Raw genomic sequence first — 12,606 nt, forward strand, 5'->3', positions numbered from 1 at the left:
ATACCCGTGGGTAGAAGGACTGAGGCAGGGAGCCTCTGGGGTGGCTTGCTTTCTTACGAAGGTAAGCCGCGACCGCATCGTTGCCATGGACATGTCCTCACAATGAGTACATGACCCATCCACGAACGCTGTCTCCGTGTGAGCAGTGCCCAGACACGAAAGATAGTGATCGTGACCGTCAGAAGGCGAGAGATAACGAGCGAAACCAGGAATAACACACAAAGGAAAGGCATCTATAAAAAGACGCGTCTTTAAAAAGACGTTCCGTGTGTGCAGCTCTTTTAGGGAAATATACTCTTATTTTTGCCGAAGCGCCAGGGGCATTCTCTGCAGTCCACCAGTGCAGAGGAGGGAGAAGCCACTGAAATGCACCGTCAGATCCAGCAGAGGTGAATGAATAGTCGTGGGAATTCAGCTCAGTGAGCATGACCGTTCGGCTCCGAAGAGAAAATCTGAATGAGTGGTTGCATACCAGCTCCTTTTATACCCGTATGTCCATGGGAGTGGCATGCAAATACCACTGGCCAATTTTCATTGGCCTTTTATCAAAGACCAGAGGTGTCTCAGGCTCCCAAGAGTGACCCCTAGTGTCACTACATCGACACAACTTCGAGTAAGTGACAGATGGGGAACTTGTGTTAATGTGCAAGTTTGCATGGAATAAAGCTACAATCAGTTACACCACATACTGATATTGCTTCGGGACTGTTCTAACCAATAGCAGAAAAGCAGTGGGCTACAATAACAGTAACCTCATTTAAAAAAACCACAAAAAAAAAAAAAACCTGAGGATTCACAGCACTGTATGTTTAATGTATGAAAGCTGTATGAACTTTAATATCAAGCTTTTACTGAATAAATGGGATTCATCTATCTACAAGTATATGAAAAGGCATTTGGTACATTATTATGGGACATATCGAATAACTTAAGATCCTAGACCGAACTTAGCTTACAATAATTGGCTTGTTTTTTAAATGTCCCTGTTTAAAAAAAAAAAAAAAAATATTAAGGAAAATAACCTACATTTTATCAAGATGAAAGAAAAAAAGACTGTAGTTCTAATATAGGCTGTCATAGTCTTACCTCAGAGGGCAAACTGCAGTGATGCATGATTAAGGATTTTTCTGTTAATTTATTATTATTTTGTATTAATATTTTGGTAGTAGCTGACATTTTGTGCATTTACAGTAGTGCAATTTAAATGACATTAGTTTGTTTTGGAGAAAGAAACAGCTATGTTGCATCATAAATCAAGTGTATTTATTGTTTGTGATTAATTCTATCAATTTATCTGCTTTCTATCTGTTCCTCTTGTCTGTCTCTCTATGTATCTCTTGTTGTGTGTGTGTGAGCGTACCAGTTTGTGTGGTAATAAGTTGCATAGCTCTGTATGGTATTGTCCATCGCTGGTAGCACACTTAAAACATAATGTACTGTACCAACTCTTGAGTTCTGTTATTCCCAGTGAATCAGCTCTATGCATGTTGGTGTGTGTAAATATACACAATAAAATATATTAAAAAAAACATCTTGCATGGCTTATAATATGTAGTGCTGAAGATGCATCTCTGTAAGATATATCGTGGCCATAAGATGTAGTGTTATTTTTTTTTTTCACTTCAGTATTCTAGTCAGTGCAATTTGCCTTGAAGGAGTTCTCTGCTGTTTATACACAAAGGACAAACATGATGAAAAAAATATATTATGCAGGCACAAATACACCTATATTATTTGTTTAAAATACTATCACCAAGAGAAGAAGAAAAGTGTAATAAATAGTTTTTACTGGGCACTGTTTTAACAACATTCAGATGAGCAGCATAACAGAGAAATTTGGCTAAATGATACAGTCAGCGTCTAAATCTGCGTGACTAGTAAACCTTAAAATCCTGTTGTTGTTTTTTTCGTAAATATTGAATTTTACTTTTGTATCTTAAGTTATCCACTGTATGTAATGCAGTGTGGACAATGTTCCTAAACTCTTATTTTTAGTTTAAGTGAACCATAATATTACAATAGTATGTCTATGCAATGCCACAATACACCATAAATTAAAAAAATTAAATGAGGATTCAATAATGATGGGGATAAAATATACTTTATTAAATGTAAAAACAATATTCTTAAATATGCAATATAAAAATTCAAGTTAGTTAATTTCAGAAGTCATACATATTAGTAAACACAGTAACTTCCCCAGACAACAATTTTCAATTCATAAAAGCATGACAACCAATATAAGCTTCAACAACCCTACCAGAAAACATATGCAATCGGATAACAGATACATCTGATTGGTGCAATACTGTCTTGAACTGTGTGAGTTTGACCAAAGTGAAGAGCGTAGTTTCTCCTGGGAACACGTGACAGCCGGTACTTCTTTCCTTTCCGGACATGACGTAATGATGCAGAGGAATGACATTAGGCAGCGATTTTGCGCCAAATCCGACCCGACAGCTCAAAATATAAATAATTTTTATAGGCTTACCATACCGTGGTAAGGTAAGGAGCTTTTATGAACACTTATTGTTTATGTATTCGATCAATAATGGCAATTTGTTAATTTTTATCCCAAAAATCTTTTGTAGCGCAGCTTTAAATAAATGTCTAATTCTTCAGACTGATCAGTTACAGCACGCTGTTAGTGGATCAGCATTCTTCCCTGCCAGATAAGCTCCTGGAGAGAGACTAAGCGTGAAAGGTATAGAGGAAGTGTATGCGGTGGTGTGTAGTAGAGTCGTCATCTGCATTATAGAAGCACACCTGACATCTGTCGCAGTCCGTGTACAGCCATATCCTTCAGGGTTTCACTGTTAGATCTATTTCTTTCACTGTTTCATGTACTCTTTGATGCAGTAGCCTTGGTCATGCTTCAGGTGAAAAGCCCAATGTCCTTGTTTAAGTTGCTAATACACCCACCATCAAAGCCCACGCTCCAGTCTATCTTTGCTCCAACATCCACCTCCCAGTAGTGCTGTCCCGACTGCAGGGTTCATACAAGGTGCTTGAAGTACTTGAATTTGGCTTTTTAAAATTTGATTCCTGGAAAAAGTTCTTGATTAATAGAAAATCGTAAAATACATTGCTTAAATAATTTAATAAATGAAATGTATTTATTTATTTTCGGAAAAACGTGACGACAGACCACTAGACCACTGCTGTATCAGGCAGCACATAGATGGCGCTGTCAGCTGGCACCTGCTACTTTTGGCAGCGCTGTTCAGAATGGGCCAATAATAATCAATTGTTACTGGAGGATTTAAAAAAAATATATTTGATAGATACTGCTGTGGTGGATTTAACAAGTATGAATCCTTGCAACTATCAGTTTTAATTAAAAATTACTCTTCAGAGTGAAAAAATTAGATGAGATGTAAAACGTTTTGAATGATTTGAATGCAGATAAATGGAGGATTCAGTTTTTTGAAGAAAGCTTTGTGTCTCACAAAATAGGTTATTTCTGACAATATTTGGGTCAGTATCAAAATATGTTGACAAATATGTCCCTTGACATTTTAGTCATGAAAAAGCTTTCAAATAGTGAAAAATAAAAAGGTATCATTCTATAACCTAACCTTAAATTATATGAAATGGCTTGACTCTGTTTTGCAAATTTTTTAGAAAATGTATTTTAAATGGTCAATTGCCTGAAAAAACAAAACAAATCCTTGTCCCCATCATCTGGTACACCACTTTTATGACATGTAAAGTTATTTATGTATTTATTTTGTACTCGTTTTTAATAAAAGCATTAGCGTAAGCTGAACAAGTGTGCAAAAAAGCAAAACAAAATTACTATTAACAATTTAAATCATTTAAAAATGTTTGTCCCTTGACTTCATGGCATTGCTGTTATCAATGTTAAAACCTTTTTTTTTTTTACATTTCAAATACAAAAAGTTGTGGAAAATAATTTTTAAGGTCAAAGTTCAGAGGCTGCTTAAATATGCATATAGTGATTTTTCCCTGCATGTTAAAATGTTATTAATTCACATTTAAACTAATATTTTCACACAAAAATAGTTGGTGTTGTACCCCATTGAACCCTCAAAATGTGGTGTTGTAACCCATTTAACCCTCATTAGTGTTAACTTGTTTTGTTCGTGAAACAAAATTAAATAATAAAGAAAGAACAACAGCCAAGTTGTCCTTTATGAATAAAAATGTATGTCAACACGTTACAAAATGTTTACCCTCAGCGTTTATAAGCAAAAACTGAAATGAATGATTTTGTAAGTTGGAAAGTCACATTTTTTTGAGAATGACCTATTTGCAATTTGGGTCAGTTCCTCACATAAATCTGTTGTGTGACTTTAGAAACATGGAACACAGCACGAGTCATATGGACTACTGTTTACGGACCCAGTTATTCACTTTTGTTGGAAAGTGAAGTGAGTTTTAAGGGAGCACACTACAATTGCACATCAATTTCATCATGAATGAACCAAGAATTGTTACTGTAAGAATATGTAGTTAAAGATGAACACTAAGATATGTTGTACTTGTAATAAATGGTGTTTTATAAAAATAAATGAAATGAATGAATAAAATATTTTATTTAAAATGAACAAATAAAGAATTTGTTTTAATGACATCTTGAGCATAGTCCTTGAAAACAAATAAAAATGTGCTTGAAAAGTCCTTGAAAGTCCTTGAATTTAACTTTGAAGCATCTGTATGAACCCTGCAAATGGAAGGTCTTGTGGGTCCTGGGCAGAGGCCTAAAGTGTTTGTTGTGCAAAAACATCCCCTTTTTGGATGTGCAGATGACACTGCATCCATCAGAGGAGACCCTCAGGTATGGGTCATGACAGTCATATATGACATTACGATCAGGGACTAAGAAGGACAAACAGTGACAAATAAGAGCGACCTAGTTGACCTTACAAATCCACTATGTAAAGGCACTCATTTAGTTAAAAATTAATTATGACCACAGATTGGCCTTTGACTATGATCTGTCTTGTGACAGATGGATTTGGCTTATCCATGCTCAGATTCAGAGAAAATAGAGTGTGAAAATTGTAGTTGAACTACAAAATCCATATGAACACCAAGTAACTTTAAAGCCATTTTATTCTGTATCAGTCTTGGCATAGTTACTGTGTTTTACCTTTATAGGAAATTCTGATAATCATTTAATGTTAATATTAAAGGAATATTCCGGGTTCAATACAAGTTCAGCTCAAATGACAGCATTTGTGGCATAATGTTGATTACCACAAAAAATAATTTCAACTTGTTCCTCCTTTTCTTAAAAAACAAACAAAAACAAAAAAAATCGAAGTTGCAGTGAGGCACTTACAATGAAAGTGAATGTGGCAGAAATGTGAAGTTTATAATTTTATAAAAGCACTTCCATTAATTCTTCGGTTAAAACTCATATATTATTTGAGCTGTAATGTTGTTTAAATCATCATTTTTTACAGTCGTTTTAGGGTTTGTTGACATTACATTGTCATGGCAACAAAGTTGTGAAACTGGCTATAACTTTACACAGAAAAGGTTAGTAAAGATGTTATCACACTAAAATTATGTTTACAAGCATATTGTTTGTGTCTTGTGGCTATACTTTTGAAACAGTGAGTATTTTAACATTTACGGATTGCACCCATTCACTTCCATTGTGTCTCACTTTAACCCAGATTGTTTCTTTTTTAAAGAAAAGGAGGGGCAAGTCAAAACAATATTTGTGGCAATTGAGCTTAACTTGTATTGAACCCAGTATTCCTTTAAGGATTACATGTTAACATGGTAACACTATACAGTAAGGTTGTATTCGTCAACATAGTTTACTACATTAGTTAACATTAACTGAAAATTAACAATACATTTAGGGCACTTCATTTACAATCTTTGTTAATGTTAATTTCAACCTACATTTTTACAATTGAAGTTGTATATGTTAACATTAGTTAATGCAATGAATAACAGTGCTGGGTGTACAGTAATCTGATTATTAAGAAATTAGTTTCTGTAATATAAAACAAAGTTCACCCAAAAATGAAAACTCTCTTCATCATTTACTCACCCTCATGTCATCCCAAATGTGTATGACTTTCTTTCTTTTGCAGAACTCAAAGATTTGTAGAAGAATATTCAGCTCTGTAGGTCCATAAAATGCAAGTGAATGGTGACCAGACCTTTAAAGCTCAAAAAAGCAGATAAAGACAACATTAAAGTAATCCATACGACTCCAGTAGTTAAATCCATGTCTTCAAAAGTGATCTAGTCGGTTTTGGGTGAGAACAGACCAAAATATAACTCCTTTTTCACTACATCTTGCCTTTGCAGTCTCTAGGCACAATCATGATTTCAAGCTCGATTACACTTCCTAGTGCTTGACACATATGCAGAGCACTAGATGGTGCTATAGGAAGTGTAATCGAGCTTGAAATCATGATCGCCAAGGAGACTGCTGATGTCAAGATTTAGAGTGAAAAAGGAGTTACATTTTGGTCTGTTCTCGCCCCAAACTGATTTGATCATGTCAGATGACATTGATTTAACTCACTGGAGTCATATGGATTACTTTAATGTTGCCTTTGTCTGCCTTTTTGAGCTTCAAAGGTCTGGCCACCATTCATTTGCACTGAATGGACATACAGAGAGATATTCTTCTAAAAATCTTTGTGTTCTGCAGAAGAAGGAAAGTCACACACATCTAAGATGGCATGAGTGTGAGTGAATGATGAGAGAATATTCATTTTTGGGTGAACTAGCTCTTTAACCTAGTGCGACCCCGCGTCCACATGTGTAGACATTGCATTTTGGCCTCGCTATACACAACGCATAATTTAAATGAATTAAAACTGACTGAATACTGCTCACAAGTCATTTAATGGTTAAACTTCTGGCGCACCGTGTCATGTGACACAACAGCATGACGTCGAGTTCCATGAAGCGCTACTATGGGCGGAGCGCCAACAAAAGTGCTTCTGGTAAGAAACCTCTTTAAAGTTTTTTGATTGAAACCTGTTTGGTTGTAAAGAGTAGTATCTGTAGTTTAGTTTGATATGCCGCTTTAAATAATCTTTTCATTTTTCGCACGTCAGCGCGTTGATAAACATGAAGTCCACATAGGTGGAAAATGGAACCATTTTCTCTCAAAAGCTGAAAAAACATGACTTATTTTGAATAATTTTCAACTGTAACATACCTGTGGGTCAATTCGCTTCATTTTAATGTAAATGTTGTTATTGTTTTATTTTATCACTGTACTATACGGTTCTATTCATTAACATTAATAAATGCATTCTCATGTATTTACCATGCATTTTCACATTGAGAATAAATGTATTCATGCAAAAGCTGAAAAATCTTGCTTTCAGAGGCTTTATATAGAGTTAGGATGAAAATAAGGTGCATTTCTAACTGTTCTAAGACCAGTACAGAGAGACATCACACTGTAGGTTAAGTCATTTACTAAATAGGGAGCAAGAAAGCATCCTATAGTTTTCTATGCAGCTAAGTGCATTTACTCCTAAAATCCGACCAAAAGTTCAGTTTCAGGCGCAGATGATGTTTGGACCACTCAATATGTTTGGCAGACATGGGCCAATGATAATCAGTACATAAATTAAGAATTTTATAATGTATAATTTTATTTGAACATGGTTGGCAATGATTTGATGATGCTGGCCATGACTTTTAATAAGAATGATTAATTCAGCTTTATTGAAAATCAGCTGTAATGTCTATAACATCTCAAAAACATGAATAATCAAAAATCCTGGACACAAACTATTTGATGAAAAAAATCTGACTTTCTATAGCTTGGAATTACTTAAAATTTCACAACTTAGTCCCGCTGTCCACATATGTGATCCTCAATTTTTAGGAAAACTATTAGCTAGAGATTTATTTTTATTTTTTGCTTGTTTATTAGGTGCTACTAGTTACAAATCAAAAAGGGAAATGGAAAATGCAAACAGCAGTCACGTGGGGGTCTCAGGAGATTAAGTAAATTACTTTGGTTACACATATTCCGAAAATAATATTATGTTGATTACATTAAAACATTTACAAAACAATTACTAAAAGTTACAATTAGTGCTGTGATCGATGCAGTAATCCTTAAAGTATTCTGATTACAATTACAGATTGTACTTTTTGAGTAACTTGCACAACAATGTAAACTAACATGAACAAACAATGAATAGTAGTATATTTATAAATTAACCAAGATTAATAAATGCAGTAAACAATTATTGTTCATTGTTTGTTTATAATACCTAATGCATTAACGATTGTCAACAAATTCAACCTTGTTGTAGAGTTATGTGTGTAGAGAATTAATATGTATTTAAATGTATTTCAATATATGATGCGAGTCCTAAAAAGTTAATCCTTGTTTAAAAATTTTGGTAAGACACTACATGTTGTCTACATAATATACATACATAGCATCTCTTTCCACACAACAAACTGCAAGTCTCATGAAGGCCAAGAAACAGAGAATTAGGAGTCACATTTAAATCTTTAATTGTTGAATTGAACCTACAATACAGAAGATGATATTTACTATGCAGGTGAGGTTTACCTTAAGCATTATTTCTGTACTCACTGTATTGTATGAGAAGCACTTTAATTATTTTCACTGCAGCTTTAATTTTCTTTCATCTCCTTGACAAATTCCATCCCTTTCTCAGTCCACCACTAGAGCCAGAAAAGGCAAAAAGGTTTTCATTGTGAGAACTGCAGCCCAGTGAATAAGTTACATACACGCAAAAAAAAAAAAAAAAAAAAAAAAAATATATATATATATATATATATATATATATATATATATTAAAGTTTATGCATTTCAATTTCAGAACAAATGATCATAAAATTAAACTGAGTAATCTTTAAATATTTTATGTTTTATTAATTTAATTTTGTTAAAAAGTACACTATTAAATTTGAAGAAATTTTATGACACTGAAATGAATAAATCTTCAAATTTGTCTAAAATATGTTTTTTTTACATTTACATACCAAAGTGATTTACAAGACGGCACATATTCTGTTTCTGGTTAATACCTTTTCTGCTCTACTTAAAGATTATATCAATACTGTATATCTAAGGAAATAATAGACAAATGATGCTGTTTCTAAATGTTTGTTTGAACCTACAGAAACCCGTCTGGTTGATCAGTCGAAGACTGAGTGTAGAATTCTTTCCTTCTCTCTTTCATCATTTAGCTTCTCCTCTATTTCTGTTCAGTTTCTCTTCATCCTTTCCACCATATTCTTCTCTTCTTTCTCCAACATTTTCTTCACTTCCTCCTTTTTTCTTAGGAACTGGTGCATCTCCTCAGTTTGAGCAGAGATCTGAGCAGAGAGCTGTCTTGACCTTGTCTCCAAAAATCTTGGATTGTAAATGAAACCAGCTGCAAGTGCAGGAGTCCTTTATCCTGTTGCCACAATGAGTTCTGTGTGATTTGATGGTAAATTGTCATGTGCATGCATTGTGTACCTACTTGTTTACTTTAAGGTGAAGTATGTAATTTCTGTGCCACTAATATAAGGAATTGCAAAAATAAAGACAGGTTTCTCAAAACACTCCCCTTGTCTGCCATAAGTCAAAGAACATCTATGCCAATGTTGCTATGTATGCCAGGCAGGTTTGAATGCTCAAACAAACAGAACAACATTTCGAAAGAACCACAGAGTCACAGTGTTCACATTTTTAGGGAAATCAACCTAAAAATGGCTTACTCTATGTGTCCACATTAAGCCGGAATGGGAGTATTATGCACACTTCACCTTTAAGTTTATATGAAATATCAGTATGTCAGAAGTGACTGGATAGATGGACTATGTTTTCTGTGTATTCTACTTTGGTCACCTCAGAGATCTCATTAGTCTGTTTCTTGATAAGAGCCTCCAAGTCTTCATTCTCCTTTGACAGGAAACTCAGAGGTTCTAACAACAAATTCTACAACACAGAGATAGATTTTTTTGTGTTTAATCACATTTCAGGCATTATCTTAAATTGAAATATGTCTCATTAAACACTGTTATTTTGTACATACGACATACACATGATAAGGTAATCCCATCTCTTTAGTCAGTGTCTGTGTATTTTGATACACCCAAAATAGAAACCAAGCTTAGCTTCCTGATTTCTGACCTGGAGATGACATGCAATTATCAAGTAGCATCAGACACAAAGCCTGTGATTTTATTTGCAGTCGACAAGGACCGCATCAACCACACCTTAAAGAGTCTTGTAGTGCGGCCAGCTTATGTAATGTCTCGTTACCACATAAGGTTACATACATAACCGAGACATTCCCTTACGACTCAGTACACTTGATAATGCATCACTAATCTGACGCATATGGGGAACAGAGTCCCATCATGCCGAGAGAAAACATGACGCTGCAGTCCTGTGGGACGGCGACCGACATGAGTATGCCGCAAGTGAATGACCCCCATGGTGGACTAGGATGGGAACACTCAGAATGGATATATGAACTATAGTCATATAGTATGAATTAACCCCTTCACAAACCCAGTCTGGAAGGAAGTTTATTTGTAATGAAAGTGCCTGTGACTTTTGGGAAATACAACGGTCTGAATGCAGGCGGTTGTGTAAAAAGTCAGGGAGCTCGTTCTTAAAAGGAGGGGCATAAGAATATGCTTGGCCAATGAAATGGCAAGCGCTCTAAATAGAGATGACTTGCTATGAGAGAGACATTACGTCTAGGTTGTAAAACCTTGTGAATGTTTTTTGAGAAGACTATCCTGCTGTAAAACATATGTCTTGTAAGGATACCGTTCGTCCATGCCCATGAAGAGGCCACGCCTCTAGTTGAGTGTACTTTAGCACCAGTTGGGCAATTCGCACCCTGCAGCTCATAAGCCAGGGTGATCGTATCAACGATCCAGTGAGAAAGTCTTTGCTTGGAGATGGACATTCCTTTCGTGTGTCCTCCATAGCACACAAAGAGCTGGTCAGACAGTCTGAACTGGCGTGTGTGCTCAATGTATGTGTGGGTGAGGGGGATTTATCCACCCCGCCCCCTTAAAGAATTGTTTGCCTACAGAGGTGCCGCTGTGCTCCATTCAAAGGACACACATGCAGGCTTCACTGCTCAGGTTGGGGATGCCAAATCGTGCCTTGTTTGAGAGTCTTTCTTCAGCTGTATTTCCCATGGATTTGTATTTACCATCTCCAGAAACCATGCCTGATTGCCATTTCGGCACAATTAACAGAACTGTTTCTATGTCCACTCGGACTTTACTGATGACAAAATGAAGGAGGTGCACCGGGGCCATGGCGTCCTGGCGACTTATATACGCCACTACTGTTGTGTTGTCCGAATGAATCAGAATGTGGTGATTCATGATGTCGGTATGAAAAGATCTCAAAGCTAGAAAGACAGCCAGTATATCTAGGCAGTTGACATGTCACGCCTGTTTCGCACCTGTCCAGGTGTCGAAAGTCGGGCGTCCATTACACACCAACCTGTGTTAGATGCATTTGTGGTCAGCACTATCCTTCTGAAAATTTGACCCAGCATAACACCCTGTTGGTAGAAGGCCGGCACTGTCCATGGTGCTAGAGCAGCCAGACAGTGGCGAGTCACCGCAATGCGCATGCACCCGAGGCTCCAGGCGCAATGTGGAACATCGAGTCAGTACTGAAGATGTCTCATATGTAACTGACCGAATGGTATGACAGCGGATGCTGCTGCCATAAAACCCAGCATTCTTTAAAATGACTTCAGTGGTAATGTTTTTCCTATTTGAACTGAGACAGACACCGAAGAATGGTCTGTACACACTCGTTTGTGAGGTGCGCACGCATGCTCACGTAGTCGAGACAAACTCCTAAAAAGGAGATTTACAGGCTGGGGAAAGTGTTTTTCGCCCAGTTGACATTAGATCAGATTTTCCATATGGCAAAGTCTCTGTGCTCACTCAGTAGTGCCTCTCATTGGCTTGTAATAACCAATCGGCGAGGTAATTCATTTTCAATGGGGTGAGCGTCGCATCGATACATTTCAACGGGGCGAGTGGCGAGTGCTGCATAGATACATTTCGTGAACGTGCGGGGAGCCAGAGACAGACTGAAATGAAGGACTTTAAATTGATACGCAGTTCCCTCGAACGCGAATCTAAAAAGCCGCCCATAACGCTGTGCCATTGGTACATAAAGTATGCGTCCTTCAGATCTATTGATGCAAACCAATCCTGAGGATGGATGTGCAATAAGAGCTGTGTCTGAGTTAACATTTTGAATGAGCGCTTTGCGAGCACGCGATTCAAGTGTCTCTGAACTAGAATGGACCGAAGCCCGCCATCCTTCTCCAGAACGAAGAAATAACGGCTGAAAATCCTGCTGTGTGTGTCGCAGTCTGGGGCAGTCTCTATCGTGTTTTTTTGCGAGGAGACTGAATCTCTGCACGCAACACTGGCACATCCTGTTGTCAGACCAAAGATTGCAAAGCGCTGGTGAAGTGAGGTGGCTGGCGTACAAACTGAATCGTATGACTGTGCTCGAGCTTTTTAAACACCCAGTCTGACACGCCCATGAGGGCATGCCACACATTCACACAGCAGAACAGCAGGCTTATTAATTCATCTGACACAACCTCTATCGCGTTCTTT

Source organism: Myxocyprinus asiaticus, chromosome 15 (assembly GCF_019703515.2).
Source record: "Myxocyprinus asiaticus isolate MX2 ecotype Aquarium Trade chromosome 15, UBuf_Myxa_2, whole genome shotgun sequence".
NCBI classification, from domain to species: domain Eukaryota; kingdom Metazoa; phylum Chordata; class Actinopteri; order Cypriniformes; family Catostomidae; genus Myxocyprinus; species Myxocyprinus asiaticus.